General features: G+C 42.9%; 1 protein-coding gene across 2 annotated transcripts in view; it reads left to right on the top strand.

Moving 5' to 3' along the window:
* The window catches only part of LOC126291651 (endoribonuclease Dicer-like), a 286,500-nt gene that overhangs the window by 1,502 nt on the left and 266,061 nt on the right, over window positions 1-18,937 (top strand). The window lies entirely within an intron of this gene.

Below are 18,937 nucleotides of genomic sequence, written 5' to 3'. Positions count from 1 at the left end.
CTGGTTGGCCTACTTTTTTTTTTGTTGATAGTTATGGAGGTAACTTGTTTAAAAAAAAATGTGGAGAGCCTTCTTTTATGTTCTGTCATTTGTCTGAACTGCTTTAGGCCTACTTTCAACCAACCATGTGAATTGTGTGAAACAAATATAATGTCTTAAAAGTGACCAGTTTGAAAATCTTTTATATGCAACAGTTTTAACTGCAACTTAATGGCTGGGAATGGTACTGTTCATGGAAAAACTAGTTTTCTTTCCACGAAGCTGTAGTTCTGATACAGCAAATTAGAGATGTCCATTACAACACATGATGTGTCTTTACCTTGTAGCAGTGGATGCTATTATGTTTGTTTGCATGAAAACAGCTTGCATAACAGACCAAGCGTGTGCTTTCAAGGGCATAGTGGATTTTACAATTACTGAAAGTGGAGGGTGCATATTGGTTTTAATTCCCCATAGTATTAGGTCCTGTCTTTAAACTGTATAGTAACATTAATTATAAATTATTTTCCAATTGTAATGTGGCTTTATTTATTTATAGATCCATTTTTCAGAAGCACAATGTTTTGATGTTTGTGTTGTATGATTATATATGTTACAAACATTGCAGTATTACTTAACAATAATTACTTTGATAGAACAATACACAGCCTCTGATACGTCAGAAAATAGTAATTTTGTCATAAAGAATGGTTCTGATATGCTTAGCTGGAACTCGGCACACAGATCGTACCTACCTTTCTTGACCAGCAGTAAATTTTGTGCCAACCTTAGGTTATTTTCCAAAAGTATTTATTCCTGTGTTTTCCCTCTGATCGTTTTGTGTTACATGCATAAAGTTGGGATGCAATATGAACCTTCTGTCATATGAGAGCCCTGTGCCCTACCTCCCTTGGCATTTTGTTGGTTTACAGAAGTCTTAGACGCCGTACAACTAGAGACAGGCATTACACCACCTCTGTAAAAGTACACTTGTGTTGGCGGTTGTTCTGTTATATCCCAAAATTGGAAGTAAGATATACAAGTACACTTGCATTGGCAAATGTGTATCTCGGGCTACACTACACTTTAATTTATGACGCCAATGTTATTTTAGTGTTGAGATTCATTGGCTTTGCTAGCTCTCAACCAAACTGTCACTTTCCAATGTAACCTAGTATTCAGACTTCGCTGCAGGTCAATAAATTTAGTTTTCTAAGCGAATACTGTCACCCAGTTGGCTATGAACAAAGGAAACAAATTGCCAGCAACTGCACTTGACCGAGGAGTGTGGTACACTGAAAATGCAATTTAGTTGAAGCAGTCACACATGCCATACTGTAACTAGATGACATACATTGTGTGCAAATTATATACATGATTACATTGAATTACACTCCCTCCAGCAACAGCAGGCTATTTCATTTGCATATGTTTCTTTTATCAGACTCACTTTGTCAAGTTACTAAATATAGTAGCCTACATGTTTATTTGGAACAGTGATAGTAGGAAAATGTCAGTGGAAATATTTTGTTAGCAACCAGTCAAGGTGAACAAAAGAAAGAAAATTGTGTTCTCCCATGCCCTCGGTGTGTAATGGCAGCACATTAAAAAAAAGTAACTTTCCAATGTGATTTATGTGTCTTTGAGTAGCTCTTTTTTTTACTAATGTTACATGAAAGGATGCTGCGAGGGTTAGTCATATAGTTGTGATAACTATGTTGAGAGAAAAGAAAAGATACATAATAATTAATGTGCAGTTTGTTTGCAGGTACACTCCTACATTCTGGTACACATTTAAATCCTCTGGCCACACTACTGCAGCATTATGCTAGGAGAGTTAGGACAAAGAAGTGCAGCCCATCTCCAGTTTTTTTCTTTTTATTTTATCAGGCTACTATAACAGCATGCTACGGTAGTGTGGCAAGTGAATTTCACTGTTTAACAGCACTGAAGACATGCTGGCAAACACACAAAAAATAATTTTTACTTTATTTTTTTGAGGTGACAGTTAACTATGCATTTGCACATTGTAGCCATGAAAGTTGGTGTTCTATTGATGATTTTCGAGATTAGCTCTAGAAATTAAAAACTTCAAATTTTCCAATGTGTGTAGGAAGGCTTCCTTGTCACTCTTGTACAGGAGCTCCTTGCAGTATTTGAGAACTTTCCCTATAATTTGGCGTCCATATGCAAATTATATGAGAAATCTTCATTCCTGTGGGCAATATACCTGTAACTGTTCATGTAGGGATTCTTCCCACGAGTTTTGGCTCAGACTGTCTCACAGAATCTGAGACAATAAGTAAAAATAGAAAAATGTGTGTCCTCACTTGCCGGGTCAGTTGTTGAGCATTTCACAGGTACATAAGCAAGATAGAAAATGTTAGTGTGAAAAACATGTGGAAGTTACTTCATTGTGGTTGCATGTACATCAAAAATGAAACAAATTTTGCTGATATGTGTTTTGGTGCATATTTGTACACACACACACACACACACACACACACACACACACACACACACACACACACACACACACACACCTAGACTGGTAGGACTATAGGTCATCCAGATTGTGGAAACTCCGGCAGAATAGCCATCCCGTTGTAGGTCGGTCTTCAAGTTCTTGCACAGTGGTTGGCCTCTGACTAAACAGGGATCACATTGTTAGTTCCACAACTGAAAGCTCCCCATGTATGCCAAGGAGTATTTGCCATTCATCACTGGGGTGCAGGGACTCGAGCAACAGACCACTGGCCAGGTATCCATTGCTGAGGCTGGGTGGTGCTCATGGAGAGAGCCCTTGTCCGGTGTGGGTGGCACCAAGGCAGATGAGGCCCAAATGAAGCAGATGAAGTTATTTCCCGCTAGTGGCCATACGCCCCCATCAGTGTCTGTGGAAGGAAAGTTCTATTTTAATGCAGAGAGATACAACCCTGCAATGTTCCTTTGTGGGGGCAATGCCATGGGAAGAACGTAGGGCTAAATGGCATGCAGAAGAATATTCTCCCCTTTACTTAGTTTGCACTTAGTTTTTTTAAATTAGGTGACTGTCCATCCAGTCCAGATAGAGATAGCTGTAGGAAACCGAGAAGTATCAGCGCAAGACTGAAAGAAATGCCTCCTGCAGGTGAGAGTATTAAATTCCTAATGGTAACTTTCTGAAGCATTCACAACAAATTGCCAGAGTTTGGAGTGCTCTTGGAAAGCAGTCAAGCTCACATAATACTAGGTACAGAAAGCTGATTGAAACCTCAAATTGAGAGCAATGAGATTTCTGGGGATAATTTAAGTTGATATCCAAAGATTATATTAGTTGCAGTAGACAAGAAACTCAAATCTACTGAGATAGAAACTGAAGCAGCATGTGAGACTTTGGGTAAGGCTCAGTATCAGGGGTGGCCATAAAATGATAATTGTATCCTTCTGTCACCCACCAGACTCATCTCCTGATGTAACTGAAAACATTAGAGAAAATCTCAGTTCACATGCATGTAAGTTTTCCAATCATACTGTAACTGTCAGTGGAGACTAAACATCCAACAATTAATTGGGAAAATTGCAGCTCTGTTATTCATAGTGGATGTGGTAAGACAACCCCTGAGATTGTACTATATGCTTTCTCTAAAAACTACCTAGAACAGATAGATAGAAACCCCACTAATTGTGGAAATATATTGGATCTAATGGCAACAAATAGACCTGACCTCTTTGAGGATGTCCACATTGAAAATGGTGTCACTGACCATGACGCGGTTGTGGCAACAATGATTACCAGAGTACAAAGGACAACTAAAGCAAGCAGAAGGATATATATGTTCATTACACTAGATAAAAAGTTAGTAGTGTCATATCTTAGTGAGGAATTTGAAACTATCAGCACAGGTCAGGAGCATGCAGAGAAACACTGGCTCAGGTTTAAAAGAATAGTTGACCACACACTCAATAGATATGCGCACAGTAGAACAGTTCATAATGGGAGGGAACGTCCATGGTATACAGTGTGTACGAAAACTTCTAAAGAAACAGATTACTGCATAATAGGTGTAAAACAAAGTCTGGGCTATAGATAGATGCCGAATGCAACTCATTTGGCTGTAAAGAGAGCAATGCATGATGCCTTCAGTGACTACCGTAGCAAAATATTGTGAAATGACATTTCACGAAGTCCAAAGAAATTGTCCCTGGCGAAAGAGGGAGGAACTGAAATTGAGGGTAGCCAAGCAAAAACTGAAATGCTTAAATCCGTTTCCAAATGTTCTTTTATAAAGGAAAATCCAGGAGAAATGCCCCAATTTAATCCTCATACCACTGAAAAGATGAATGAAATAAGTATTAGTGCCAGTGTGGTGTTGAGAAACAGCTGAAATTGTTAAAACTGAACAAAGCTCCAGGCCTATCAGATTCTATACTGAATTTGCCTGAGTTAGCCTATCTTCTGATTGTAATCTATCGCAGATCCCTTAAACAAAAAACCATGTCCAGTTCTTGAAAAAGGCACAAGTTACACCTCTCTACAAGAAGGGTTTGTGGCGTCATCCACAAAACTGTCCAATATCCTTGACATTTATTTGTTGTAGAATCTTATAACATATTTGGAGGTCAAACATAGTGAGGTATCATGAAGAGAATGACCTCCTCAGTGCCAACCAGCATGGATTTCGAAAACACCTATCATGTCAAACCCATCTTTTTCTCGTTACGTACTGAAAGCTTTGGATCAAGGCAACCGGGTAGATGCAGTGTGTTTCTTGATTTCTGAAAAGCATTTGACTCAGTACAGCACCTACACTTATTGTCAAAAGCATGATCATATGGGCTATCAAGTGAAATTTGTGTTGAGATTGAGGACTTTTTGGTAGAGAGAATACAGTATGTTATCTTTGGTGGAGAGTCATCATTAGATGTAAAAGCAACTTCGGGTGTGCCCCAGGCAAGTGTGTAGTAACCCTTACCATTCATGTTGTACGTTAATGGTCTTGCAGACAATATTAATGGTAAAATTAGGCTTTTTGCAGGTGGTGCAATTATCTATAAGGAAGTACTGTCAGAAAGAAGCAGCATAAATATTCAGTCAGATCTTGGTGAGATTTCAGCATGGTGCAGAGACTGGCAACATGCTCTAAATGCTCAGAAATGTAAAATTTTGCAATCACAAAGTGAAAAAAACATAGTATCCTATGACTATAATATCAGTGAGTCACTGTTGGAATCGGCCAACATCTACAAATGCCAGAGTGTAATACTTTGTAGGGGTATGAAATGGAATGATCTCACAGCTTCAGTCTTGGGTAAAGCAGATGGGAGACTTCGGTTTATTAGTAGAATACAGGGGAAGTGCAATCAGTCCACAGAAGAGATTGCTTACAGATCGCTCGTGTGATTTGTCCTAGAAAATTGCTCAAGTGTGTGAGTCCTGTACCAGATAGGTCTAACTGGGTATATTGAACGCATACAGAGAAGGGCAGCACAAATAGTCACAGGTTTGTTTAATCGACAGGAGAGTGTCACAGAGATACTGATGTCTGAACTTACATTTGGTAGCAGGCATAAACTATCCAGAGAAAGTCTGTTAGCAAAGTTTTAAGATTCGATTTTAATTTATTACTCTAGGGATATATTACAACTCCATATGTATTTCTCTCAAAGGGACTGCAGCAATAAGATTAGAATAATTACTGCATGCATAGAGGCATTCAAACAATTATTCTTGCTACACACATACATGAATGGAACAGGAAGAAACCCTAATAACTGCCACATTGTGATGTAGCCTCTGCCATGCATCCCCCAGTGTTTGCAGAATACTGATGTAGATAGAGATGCAGATGTAGAAAGACTGAACATGAAAAGTGGGTCAGTTTTGATCAAAACGTCATCCTTTGCCCAGTCACATGTGCTGCTTGCTTGTAACAAGCTGTGTGACACACTGGTAACTTATTACTCCCCATAATAGTTTAAATATGGTTCAGGGCATCGTTTTCCACTGAGACCTGCTCTTGCCATCTAATAATGTGCTACACACCAACTTGATGCTGCTGGGTGTATATTTCGTCGTGTACATAGGAGGCCAAAGGATAGTAGGTCTTGATGGTATACTGATGTGGCGTGATACCATATGTTACCCCCATCCCCACACAAGCAGTGCTTCCAGTGTTTGAAATTTGGGCACAAGTCTTCACATAACAAAGCTATCCCCATCTGTAGAGGCTGTGGAAGAGTGCTGCATGCAAATGTTCCTTGTGCCTCTCTCCCCAGCTGTGTCAACTGTGGAAAACACCAGCCTCCCTGCTCACCAAACTGCTTTGTTTTCCAGAGAGAGAAGAAAATACAAGAATCCAAGATTCTGGGAAAACTAACTTAACCAAGAGGCCAAGAAAATGTGCAAACAGTTGCATTCAGCATGTAAAACAATGTCATATGCCACAGCTATGACGAGATTGCCCCCTTTGGCGATGGCACTCCCGCCTGTTAAGACTGTGTACAGTGGGCCATGATGGCCACTTGACCATGCCTCCTCGTGATGCTTGGAGGCTCTCCTCCTACTGCTTCCCCCATGCCTATTTTGGGATCGTTGGCTTCCCACCCACTGGGGACATTGGTCTCCATCTCACAGATGGAGACAACCATCTTCCTCCGGCTTCTCTCGCCGTGGAGGAGGTCCCTTGTGATTCTTCCTTCCAAGGTTTCTGCTAGTCTACAACCAGATGCCAGCGAGTGGCTGAAGGAGCTGAAGGCTGATAGTCGTATGGCTTTTTAATCATCATCATTATTTGAAACTGACCCAGTGAAACCCTCACAATCATCCAAATCCTCTAAGGAAAGGAAGAGAAGAAGTAGTCCTCCAAGAATAAAGACCCTACAGTGCCCCCCACAACACCAGACCCCACCTGTTTCATTCCTGTGGCAGAGGCAGGGAGTCCAGCGGCCCATGCGACCCCAGGTCACACCATACAATGGAGCCCAGAACCTATGTGTATTAATGCCGTAACCCCTCTACCAGTGACAGCATGTGACCCTAGGGCATAACCTGCCTCCTTGGCTCCTTTGTGGTCTCACCGTACATTGACAACATTGTTCTCCAGTGCAATTTTAATGGTTTTTTCCACCATCTGGCTGAACTACAGCATCTTTTAAGCACTTCCCCTGCCTTCTGCATTGCCCTTCAGGCGACTTGGTTTCCAGCAACGTTACCCCAACCCTTTGTGGATACCTGGGATATTACAAGTATTGTGGTGTTGGGCAGAGTTTGCACATATGTTCTGGACACACTATATAGTGAACTTGAACCTCTTAATGCAGCTTGAGAGGCTGTGACTGTTTGGATAAGGGCATTTTGGTATATTACAATCCTCAATATTTACCTCCCTTCTGATGGCGAAATGTCTCAGAACATATTGTTTGCATTGGTTTCTCAGCTCCCCTCACAATTCATGGTCCTAGGTCTTCAATTTCCATAACCCTTTCTGGGGTGGAACCATGATGACTGGCTGCAGTAAAGACCTTGAAAACTTACTGGCACAACCTGACATCTGCCTCTTGAATATTGGTGCCCCCCCACACACTTCGGTGTGGGGCACTGAATTTTCTTGACCATTTACCTTTCCATTTGCAGCCCTTGTCTTCTCTCGCTCTTCCACTGGAGATTCCGCGATGACCTGTGTGGTTGTGACAACTTACCGACCTTCCTGTCCCTCACTTAGTGTGACTCCCATGGACAAGTGCCCAGATAGCTCTCAACTGTGTTGACTGGGGTGCTTTGGCCTCTCGTCGCCCTTTGCTCTCTGCTGCATAAAGGTATCAATGAGATAGTCCAGAATATAAATACAGCCATTCTTTCAGAAGCTGATTTGGCGATCCTCTGTTCCTTAGGTCTGCACCGACTGAAGACAGTGCCTCGGCAGTGTCATAAGTCGTAGAGACCATTAGAGATTGAAGGTAGGCTCTCCGATGCTATAAGTGACACCCGTCATTGGAGCACCTCATTTGCCTTTAAGCAGCTTCTTGGCAGAGTCTGACACCTAATAAAATGATGGAAGCGATAATGTTGGGAACAGTATGTTTCAACCTGTAAACCATGTATCTCCCCTTTGCAAGTTTGGGCAGAGGTCAGATGTCCCTATGGATACCACACACCTGCAGGTGTACCTGGTATTACTTTGAGTGGCACTGTCTACACTTCCCGAGACGCCATCGCTGATCATTTTGCTCTTCATTACGCTCGAGCCTCTACGTCTGAGACTTATCAACCTGTCTTTTGTGTCCTAAAACAGTGGGTGGAGTGAAAGCTACTATCTGTTACTATACATCACCTGGAGCCATATAATGCTGCCTTCAGCAAATGGGAATTCATCAGTGTCCTAGCCCACTGCCCTGATACAGCGCTAGGGTCCGACAGCATTCAAACCCCAATGTTCAAACACCTATCTGTGGATTGTCAATGTCATATCCTTGCCATTTTAACTGCATCTGAAGTGAGAGCAAGTTACCATTGCAAATGGCGATGACTCGTCATCATCACAGTACTGGGACTGGTTAAGCACCTTTTAGAACAGGACATTTATCGCCCAGTAAGTCTCAGCACTGTTCTCAGTAAGTTGCTTGTACACGTGGTAAGCCGGTGGCTCTGTTGGTTCCTTGAGTCTCGGGGTCAACTGGCTTCATCCCAGGGTGGTTTTCGTCAAGGCCATTCCACTACTGATAACGTGTTTTACCGGCCGCAGCTTGTGGTCGTGCGGTAGTGTTCTCGCTTCCAACGCCCGGGTTCGATTCCTGGCGGGGTCAGGGATTTTCTCTGTCTCGTGATGACTGGGTGTTGTGTGCTGTCCTTAGGTTAGTTAGGTTTAAATAGTTCTAAGCTCTAGGGGACTGATGACCATAGATGTTAAGTCCCATAGTGCTCAGAGCAATTTTTTAACGCATTTTACCAGAGGTCTGCCATCTGAACTGCTTTTACACAATGTCAACACCTTACAGCCATCTTCTTCAACCTGCAAAAGGCTTATGACACAACATGTTGATGCCACTTCCTTGCTACCTAACACGAGGGGCCGGGGGAGGGGGGGGGGGGGGGTGTTCAGGTGTCACTCCCAATATTCAATCAGAACTCCTGTCACACCATATGTTCCGTGTTTGAGTTGTGACCTTTTGTAGACCTTGGTGTCTTCTTCCCTTGGGTTCAGTATGGTCTAGTGTGTCGCTGATCTACAGACATGTGAACCTAACTGTTTGAGGAAAATGGGACTGATGACATAGTAGTTTGATTTTGGACAGCTGACGTACACCGAGTTGATCGTTCCAGAGTTTAACCAACCTTGATGGACTGTGAAGCTACAATCAAAATTATAAAGCTTCTTGTTTGTATTAGGTTTTTCCCTGCAATATCGGGCCTGAAATTGGAATGCCACTTTCCTTCTTTTCTGCTAAACCATGTAAATAGTTCATCATCTTTGCCTTTTCCTGTCCCTGATTCTCTAAACTACTCTTTGTCACTTTCGAAACAAAAGTTTTATTTCTGGTTATTCTTCCAATCTGACACTGTTAAAGTTGTAAGACCAAATTCAGTGGCAACATTTTTCATCAGTTCTCTTTTATCCACCATATGCAGTGCATCTGGTATTTTTTATACTCTCAGCATAAGAGGACAGTATAATTACTGTACTTCTGTATATGTGAATATTTCATCCGTAAGAGGCAGCATTATGAGGTCTGTGATTACTGTACAACTAAATGTGAACTTGTTAACTGACACCATGGTGTGATTTATGCAAGTGTCTATTACTTTCAGATTTCTGTATCAAAATATCAAAAACTGTACAGCTGCCTCTGGCCATCCAGATTTAGATTCCTTGTAATATCCCTAGAGTGCTTCCCCCAGGGGTCCCACAGTCCTTTTTGTGGGTACATGTGTGGCGCGCATGGGGCCCCGAGCAATTGCAGTCTCCTTCCTTTTTCCAGACGGGATTACCATCCCTGTTCCTCTCCTTCCCTGTCCGTGCTCCTTTCTCCCTGCCCACTCCTTTCCCTTTTGGTGGACTTCTTTGTATCAACCTGGCTACCCTCCCGGCTTTGTTTTCGCCTGTGCTATTGTTTAGTTTGCTGTTTCCATCTCCTTTTCGGCAATTTTGGTCCCCTTGGGGTTTGACCTCCATTTCCAACGTTTTCAGTACAGTGTGAGCCATTTGGGGATGAACTCCCAACCTAGTTTCCATGGTGCAGTCTCCTCTCCCCCTCCCCTCCTTTTCCCCTTGCACCCTGGCCCCCTTCTTGCTAGGTCACCAGCACAGTAGCCAGTCCGTGTGGTGGGGCTGTTAAGTACCCACTTGGCTGAGCTGCCTGACAATACAGGGATCACACAGCTAGTACCTGAGCTGTTAACGCCTCGTGTATGCCAAGGAGTTGATGCTCATCACGTTGGGGCATCAGAACTCCCAGCAGTGGCCGCCGTGCCAGACGGCCCTTGCTGTGGCTGAGTGGTGCCCACGGAGTGAGCCCCTGGTCAGAGTGGGTGGTACTAGGGCATGAAGTAACAAAAGCTTCAACATCCTGGCCATTCTGTGGTCATCTCTAAGAGTGATAGAAGACAATCATGTAGATTAATCAATACTACTGTGTGGTAGTACAGGAGGGATGGTAGCAGAGGAGAAATCACCCCAATCAGCCTTAGAGAAGGCCCAACTGGGAGGGTGACGGAGCGAGACATACTGAAGGAAGGTCAAAACAATCGGGTAATGATCGCTGTCACCGTGGACACGCCACTGAATGGAGGGAAGAAGGCCGGGACTCCAGATGGAGAGGTCAATGGCAGAGAAAGTGCCGTGTGCCACACTAAAGTGTGTGGGAGTGCCGGTCTTTAGAAGACAGAGGTCAAGCCCTGCCAGAAAACCTTCTGATCCTTCGGCCTTCTCCTCCCTGGCCACCCCCTGAGAAGAGGGTCAAGCTCACCGGCTTGGGTTGATACCTTTCCCTTGGTATCTGGTTTGTACCAGGACAGGTGGCGAAAGTTTTGCCACGACCAAGCCTTTGTTTTTCGTGGAGACAATTGAAGATAAGTATGGTGAAGTGGACTCCACGAGTAAAATGCGGGATGCTTCTTTGCTCATGAAGACACCTTCTACTGCCCAATCTGAACCCCTACATGCTTGTGACCATCTTGATGACATCCCTGTCTCTGTCGCACCCCACCAATCTTTGAGCTCGGTACAGGGCATCATTTTCCTACGGGATTTTCTTCTCCAAACTGACGAGGAGCTCAATGCGAAACTCGAGCTGTGGGGAGTCTGATTTATCCGACGTGTACAGCGAGTCCCTAAAAACAATCGCACCAATAGAGGCACCTTTATCCTGTCCTTTGAGGGGGATACCCTCCCAGAGAAGGTAAAGGTGATGGTGTATTGGTGTGATGTAAAACCTTACATTCCACCACCGATGAGATGCTTTAAATGCTTACGGTTTGGACACGTCTTCCCGCTGCACCAATGATCCCCTCTGCGGTGACTTTCATGAGGGGAGTGCCTGTGCTCCCCCGCCAGTGTGCGTAAATTGTAATGTGCAGCATCCTCCACATTCACCGGCATGCCTGGTGTATGTGAAAGAGTGACAGATTCAAGAGTGCAAGATGGAAATCCATGGATTGGGTAGAATGGCAGGATATTGTGATGCAGGCCAAGGCCCTTCAAGGGCTGTAGAGCCGAGTAATAGTAGTATTCAAAAGTACAAGATCTTAGATTGACTTACTACGTACACCGAGGCTTGTTGAAAGTATGATTGGCTCCATCCCATGCCTACTACTTTTGCTTCAGTTCTCCCCATTCCTCCTCTTACCCCCTTGTCTTCCCAGGCCCGCCCCATTCGCCCCACACCTTCCGCCTCTCTCTCCCATTCCCCTCCCCCCTCCTCATCAGTACCCATACCCACCCCATCGGGTGCTGCTCCCCCTCCCCCACCAGAGGAGCGCTCCCCTTTTTCGGCAGCTGTCAGTACTGGAGCTCCCTCCCAGGACTCCCCTTCCTGGCACCCGTCTGAAAGGTGATCTGCAGCTCCACAGCAGCCAAGCAATCTGTGGCCAGTGGGCGCCAAGATTGCCAGGTGTAATTCCGTGCGCGACCTTGCTGCAGTCTGCCTATCTCTTCCTTCACAAGAGAAAAAGCAGAAGTACAAGAACAAGGGCAAGGGCCCTTCGGTACCCCCTGAGGTGCCTTCTTCCCCTCCTCCAGCCAATGAACCAACAGTCTGACCCCACCTATATGGACATTACCCCATCCTTATCGGTGATGGATGGCGACTCGGCGGCATGACCAGCTCCAGTTCGTCTGCTTCCCTTTTGGACTCCAGCTTGAGAATCCTCCAGTGGAATTGTAATAGCTATTTACGTCACCTCCCGGAGTTGCAGCCCCTTCTTTCCTCCTACTCTGCTGCTTGCATTGCTTTCCAGCAGATCCTTTTTGTCAATTCTTACTCACCCACCCTTTGTGGGTTCCATGCTTTCTGTCAACTGAAATGGCTGCTTGCAGGCTTCTGGTGGTGTTTGCGTCTTGGTCTGCAAGGACATTGTTGGTAAATGGGTTCCCCTTCATACTACTCTACAAGCAATTGCTTTCAGGCTCCATCTGCCCACTCCAATCACAATCTGCAATCTCTACCTCCTGCCTGACAGGCCACCCACCTTCCTTGCCCTAACCATTCTTCAAAAACTCCCTTCTTCCTTCCTGCTCTCTTTGGGGTAGTCACATGACTACTGCCCTCGGCAGGACAGTTGAAGGTTTTCTGGCAGGGCTTGACCTCTGTCTTCTAAAGACCGGCACTCCCGCACACTTTAGTGTGGCACACGGCACTTTCTCTGCCATTGACCTCTCCATCTGCAGTCCTGGCCTTCTTCCCTCCATTCAGTGTCGTGTCCACGGTGACAGCGATCATTACCCGATTTTTTTGACCTTCCTTCAGTATGTCTCGCTCCGTCACCCTCCCAGTTGGGCCTTCTCTAAAGCTGATTGGGGTGATTTCTCCTCTGCTACCATCCCTCCTGTACTACCACACAGTAGTATTGATGAATCTACACAGACTTAGACTGCCGCGATTCTTTCAGCCATCCCTTCTTCCTCGGGTTCCCCCCGTTGGAAGATGGTCCCTTGGTGGACTCTGGAAATTGCTGTGGCCATAAAAGACCACCACCATGCTCTTCAATGCTTAAAGCGGCACCCTTCTACTGCTCTCCTGGTCTTTAAACGATTCCACACCCGGGCCTGTTACCTAATCAAATTTCAGAAACAGATTTATTGGGAACGATATGTGGCTGCCATAGGACCGCACACCCCCTCTTCGCAAGTCTGGGCAAAACTCGGGTGAATTTTTGGCCAACGTCTTCCCACCGGCATTGCAGGAATTTCTGTGCATGGTGTTGTCCTTACCCATCCGGACTTTGTTGCAGAGCTTTTCGCTCAACACTTTGCCTAAGCCTCTGCATTGATTCAGTATCTGTCCACATTCCTCCTCCTGAAAGAGCACTCGGAACGACTGCCTTTGTCTTTCATTTCTCGCTGCTTGGAGCATTACACTGCCCCATTTAGCGAATGGGAATTTGCCAGCGCCCTCACCCTTTGTCCCGACACGGCTCCCGGATCGGATACATAACCAAATGCCATCGTTGTATATTGACCCTTGTCAACCAGCTATGGAGTGAGAGGGTATTTCCTACCCAGTGGCAGGAAAGCATTGTTATTCCAGTGTTGAATCCTGGGAGTCCACCTCTTCAGTTGGATAGCTACCATCCAATTAGCCTTACAAATACCCTCTGCAAGTTCCTTGAACACCTGGTGAGTTAGAATGAAATTTTCACTCTGCAGCGGAGTGTGCGCTGATATGAAACTTCCTGGCAGATTAAAACTGTGTGCCGGACTGAGACTTGAACTCGGGACCTTTGCCTATCGCGGGCAAGTGCTCTACTGACTGAGCTACCCAGGCACGACTCACGCCCCGTCCTCACAGCTTTACTTCTGCCAGTACCTCGTCTCCTACCTTCCAAACTTCACAGAAGCTCTCCTGCAAGCATACATACTCACAAATTTCTTTCAAAAATTATGACCTTTGTTTGATGCTAGAAGAATGTTTCCTGTACCAGAGCGTTCCTGTACTCTACTTGGTTCACCTGTCTTGCTTTAATTTGGATCTAAGGCAGTAGAATTCCTGTACCACTACTTGGACTTGGTCCTCAGTTTTGATAAGTTTGTAGTTAATCTTATCTCTGCTGCTCCTCAAGGACTTTTGGATTGCTTTGGTTTGCCTTTAATCCATTTTCTCTGCTCAGTAGACTGTTCATTCCATTCAATGAACTGTTTCCAGAGGAACCCACAGCCATCAGTGAACCTAGTCACTGATGTTCTTTTACTCTGAATTTTAACCCAACTTATGCATGTTTCTTTTATTTCCAACAATATAAGGAAAAGGGTTGCAGTACCCCCCAATACCCTGTTCTTTAAGAAAAATCACTAAATTAAGACTTCCAAACTAATTGTCTAGAGTAAAAATTATGAAAGTGCTCTCATTCGTCCTTAGCATTACTTTTATGTAAATGCAGTGCATGTGCCTGTGATAGAACTAATTTTGCATAAATTCCAATAATTGCATGTCAGAAATACCAAATATTGAGGTTGTATGCTTGAATGAACACTAGCTTACAAAGGACAGTATCAGAGTCTTAAATAACCTTGACAATTTTTATGTTGCCAGCAGGTTTTGTAGGAGTAATTTGACGATATAAAGGATCCATATACATCTATGAGCTGATTATCTTATTACATAGTAGCCTTGATTGATTTATAACAAATCATTTTCAACATGAAAACAAGAAATCAAAATAATTTTATTGCTGTGCACCCACCATTTAAAACTTAATGCTCAAACTCCGCAATATATGGCTGTGAAAATTTATAACAAAGTGAAAATAAGAAAATTCAAAAAGAATGTAGGAAAAAAAGAGAAACTAGTGCAGCAATGTTACTATTCAGTAGAAGAATTCATGAATGACAACCTGAAAAATTGAGCCCGAGAGACAAGTATTTATGACTGTTAATTTTTAAATTTTGTTACTTTCTAATAAAAATTATTAATTAATTAATAATATCGTACAGTATATTATATTAATGATATTATAAGAAAAATTGTAAATCAGTTTTTGTGTTTTGACGAGTCTTGTGTACATTAAGTCAATGACTTGAAATTGTGTGTTATGAGACAATAAATTTCTACTCTTTTCTGTTCTGTTGTTGGTTGATTAAAGAACTATTTATAATTTTTGAACCTAAAAGATAAAACTTTTATTTCTTATAATTCCTTTAAATTCATGATGTGATGAAGTTTTGGGTGTAGTCACCAGGTGTCCCCAGGAGTGGACTGTTTCTCAGAACTACTAACACAAGGCTGAAGGAAATGATGTTCAAAAATCCTTAAACAATCACAAGAAGATTATAGTAGTTCACTGTTGGCACAAAAAAATAAAAAAAAACAGCAAAAATCCAATCCTGTCATTTGTAGCATTAGTGTAACACTGGGCACTAATAAGTTAAGACAAACAATTGCCACTTTCCGTGTCTTCTGGAAATCTTCCTGTCTACAAAATAGAGAAATATATAGAAACACCCAAGCTATCCTGGTATTTGATTAAATGTATACATTTAATACTAGATGAAAGTTGTCCTATTTGGACTTTCAAACAATGGAAAATCCAGTATAGAATAATGACAATATTATGAAAAGGATAGATTGCTACTGTGGTGTGCATATTGTAAGACCTTCAGTACACACACCATCAGATTATTCGATTTGTCACTAACGAAGTAGGTGAGTGTCAGCAATATGTCTCGTGGTCTTATCGTGGCATGTTTATCTTCTGCCGTTAGGTCAGATGATAGAAATGCCACTTGCACGCTTAGAGTAGCTGATTGACAGTGACCAACTTTAAACAGAAGTTGATTAATTTTCACACACATTTATTAACATAATCACAAGCATAAAAATTACTTAATTTGGTTCTGGATGCTGTTTACAGTTGACAATCTGAAGTTCCTTTGGTATTGGTACGTTAATCTTAATCTCACATATATCTCTGATACTTGACAAAAGTGTCTATACATTTATCTTCATGGCTATGTACAGGAATATGGTAATCTTATTAGGTGCAGACTGAAACTTGACTATAGACTGGTACAGACAAATGTAGAACTTGTGCAGACTGGTGCAGATGCATGCAGACTGACTAATCTGAGGTCTGTATACTCATTATAATACCTTGCGCATTCATGTACCACTGCCCGAGTGTGATCCACGAGGAGAAAAGGTTCTACGTTAGCAGCAATCTCATTGGCTGCGTTACATATTAATACGCGGATCGTCGGAAGCAGAATTTGGTTTGTCTCTACGGCAGCGCCATCTCGTAGTGCGGAAACAGACGAGCAATGCGCCTGCGCTGTTGTGCTTAGCGGGGTGCGCTCAAGTGGGAAAGTTGTGTATGCGCTGACTATGCAGAACTGTGTACACGACAGCTACTCACTATATAGCTGAGATGTTGAGTCGCACAGAGGCACAAGAAAAAAACTACTAAACACACAAACTTTTGCCCAGAAGGTCACCTCCTGAAGTAAACCCCCCCCCCCCCCCCCCCACACACACACACACACACACACACACACACACACACACACACACACCACTGTGTGAACGTCACACGTTGTCTTCGTTACACATATCTGAACAGTGGATGTTTTTCCTCAATGAGCTGTTGCCGTAGAATAACATAATGTAAAACATTGACGGAATAAGTGTGTAAACTGTTTAATTTTGTTAAAAAGTTTTGGTTGAATGTAAGTACTTTTGGATTCAAGGAGATGACTCACCGAAAAGCAGGAGCTTTGAGTTTTCTGTAGGCTCTCACAAAAAGAAATAAAACTTGCTGGCTTTCAGAGTAACTGTTTCTTTGAGCTACAGTACAATGCACACAGATAAACAGACGCACAGGGGACTGTGTTGTGTGGAGAGGGGAGAGGCATTAGGCAGGGAGGAGAAGGTGGTTTGCAGCTATGAGGGAGGCAGCTGGTTTGTTGGCTAGGATTGTGGAAGGGTGGGGTGGAGGTGTCCAGGATTGGCACGTGATGCACAATTGTCAGAACTGCTGGGGAGCGGCTCACACTGAGGGTGACGTGGGGACGTGAATTGGCAGGCGGTGACAGGACAGAGGAAGGAGAAACTGTTGGGTGGTGGATGTGGGGACAGTGGGTTACTGGAGTTTGAAGCCAGGACCGTTGTGGTAGTGAAGGATGTGTTACAAAGATAACTATCCTCCGTGTAGTTCAGAGAAGCTGCCTTTCCTCATTAATATCTGTGGAAATATGTTTGTCAGACAGTGGCTTTTAATTTGATAAAGCGTGGGGCACAATAATTACTTTAATATCTTCAGGGAGACAAAAATTTATGCCCAGTGACCTGTCTAGTGAAAATTAACAACTGTATTTTAACTCCGTGGATCAGGAATTCAACAGATGGTGAGCAAGTAATATTGCACACGCACATACATGTGCCCACCTCAGAAGGATCAGTGTTAGACAGAAGGCACTAAAAGTGAAAGAGTGCTTTCGTGCAACCAAAAATATATGTGCATGCACTACCGCAACATTTTTTTGGGCATAAAGTCAGCGATGTGCACCAGCAGTCTCCATTGTAAAATCCTGTTGAAGATGGCTGAAAGATTGTCAGTCTAAATATCATGTCATTTTGCCAGTGTCATCACGTTGCAAGTCCAGAATCTCGTGGAATAATATACAACCACATGACATGTACCTCACAAGCGATCACCTTGCTGTTGAAGACACATTCAGCATGCCTCTGGGAGATTGAGTGGTTGTATGTACAAAATAAACAACAGGTTATCCAAATTTGATTCCATAAGGAACCAATGTGCACGGCAGCTGTATATTAATTAAGGAAGGATAGGAACACAGCAGTCAGTCACAATCTGATATCATTCCTTCTGCCTGTCCAATGGTAAATTCATATGACGACATGTACTGCTGAGTCTGCTGGATGCTACCTCACTCACATGCTCTGAAGATGGCTATTTGCAGATGAAATCTGGAAATGCAAGAATAATAAAAAACCAGTGAGATTGCGGCTGGTTGGCGTGTTTCTATCCTTCCTTAACAGGTTACTCCTTTAACAGACAAATGTTTTTTTTTCCCCCAACATAACAAAGAAATAAGTGTCAGCATGTACCCTTTGGAAATAGTGATGAATAAAACTGCTATATCACACACACTAGTTTGCAGTGATTGTGGTTTGTTATATATGTTACACCATTTTTATCCAGTTTTTTGAATTGAGGTGAGAAGGTAGTCTTTGGCTTAGCTGCCAACTGGGCTTCTGTTTCAGGCAACACAGTGATGTAGCTGTGATAAGGTGTTAGTTTTATGTTTCATCTTACCTTGTGAAATTAGTTGCGAAAATATTTTTGCTTGTTCCGAAAGAGAGCATGTCCATCGATTGATTGTGAGTGATCTACACAGTTCAGACTGATAAGCTTAGTATTTTATTTACTCATTCTTCTCCTTTTAATGCAAGTATTATAGAACAATTAATGTTTTCTTTTATTTCCTCTGTCATAATGTCATGCCTGCATTACATATTATCCCATTGAGCTTTTGAAACAGTGAATAAAATAGTTAACAGGTAATAGACTGCGTATCATTTGTGCAAAAATTATTTCAATGGGTGTGAAAATCTTATGGTTTTTAAATCCCACTTTAAAATAAACCTGTTAAATGAGTTGTTCATGAGAAAAAGTGAATTATGACCTCGGGCATTTTCAGTCATAGGAAGTACGTTGCAGAAAATTCATTCTATTAGTGCAGCTGTGTTTTTGCAGAAGGTGATGGGTTCAGAATGAAAAACTTTGTTTACACTGATAAGTTTATGT

Source organism: Schistocerca gregaria, chromosome 9 (genome assembly GCF_023897955.1).
Source record: "Schistocerca gregaria isolate iqSchGreg1 chromosome 9, iqSchGreg1.2, whole genome shotgun sequence".
Classification (NCBI taxonomy): domain Eukaryota; kingdom Metazoa; phylum Arthropoda; class Insecta; order Orthoptera; family Acrididae; genus Schistocerca; species Schistocerca gregaria.
This window is presented reverse-complemented; position numbering and strand designations above follow the sequence as displayed.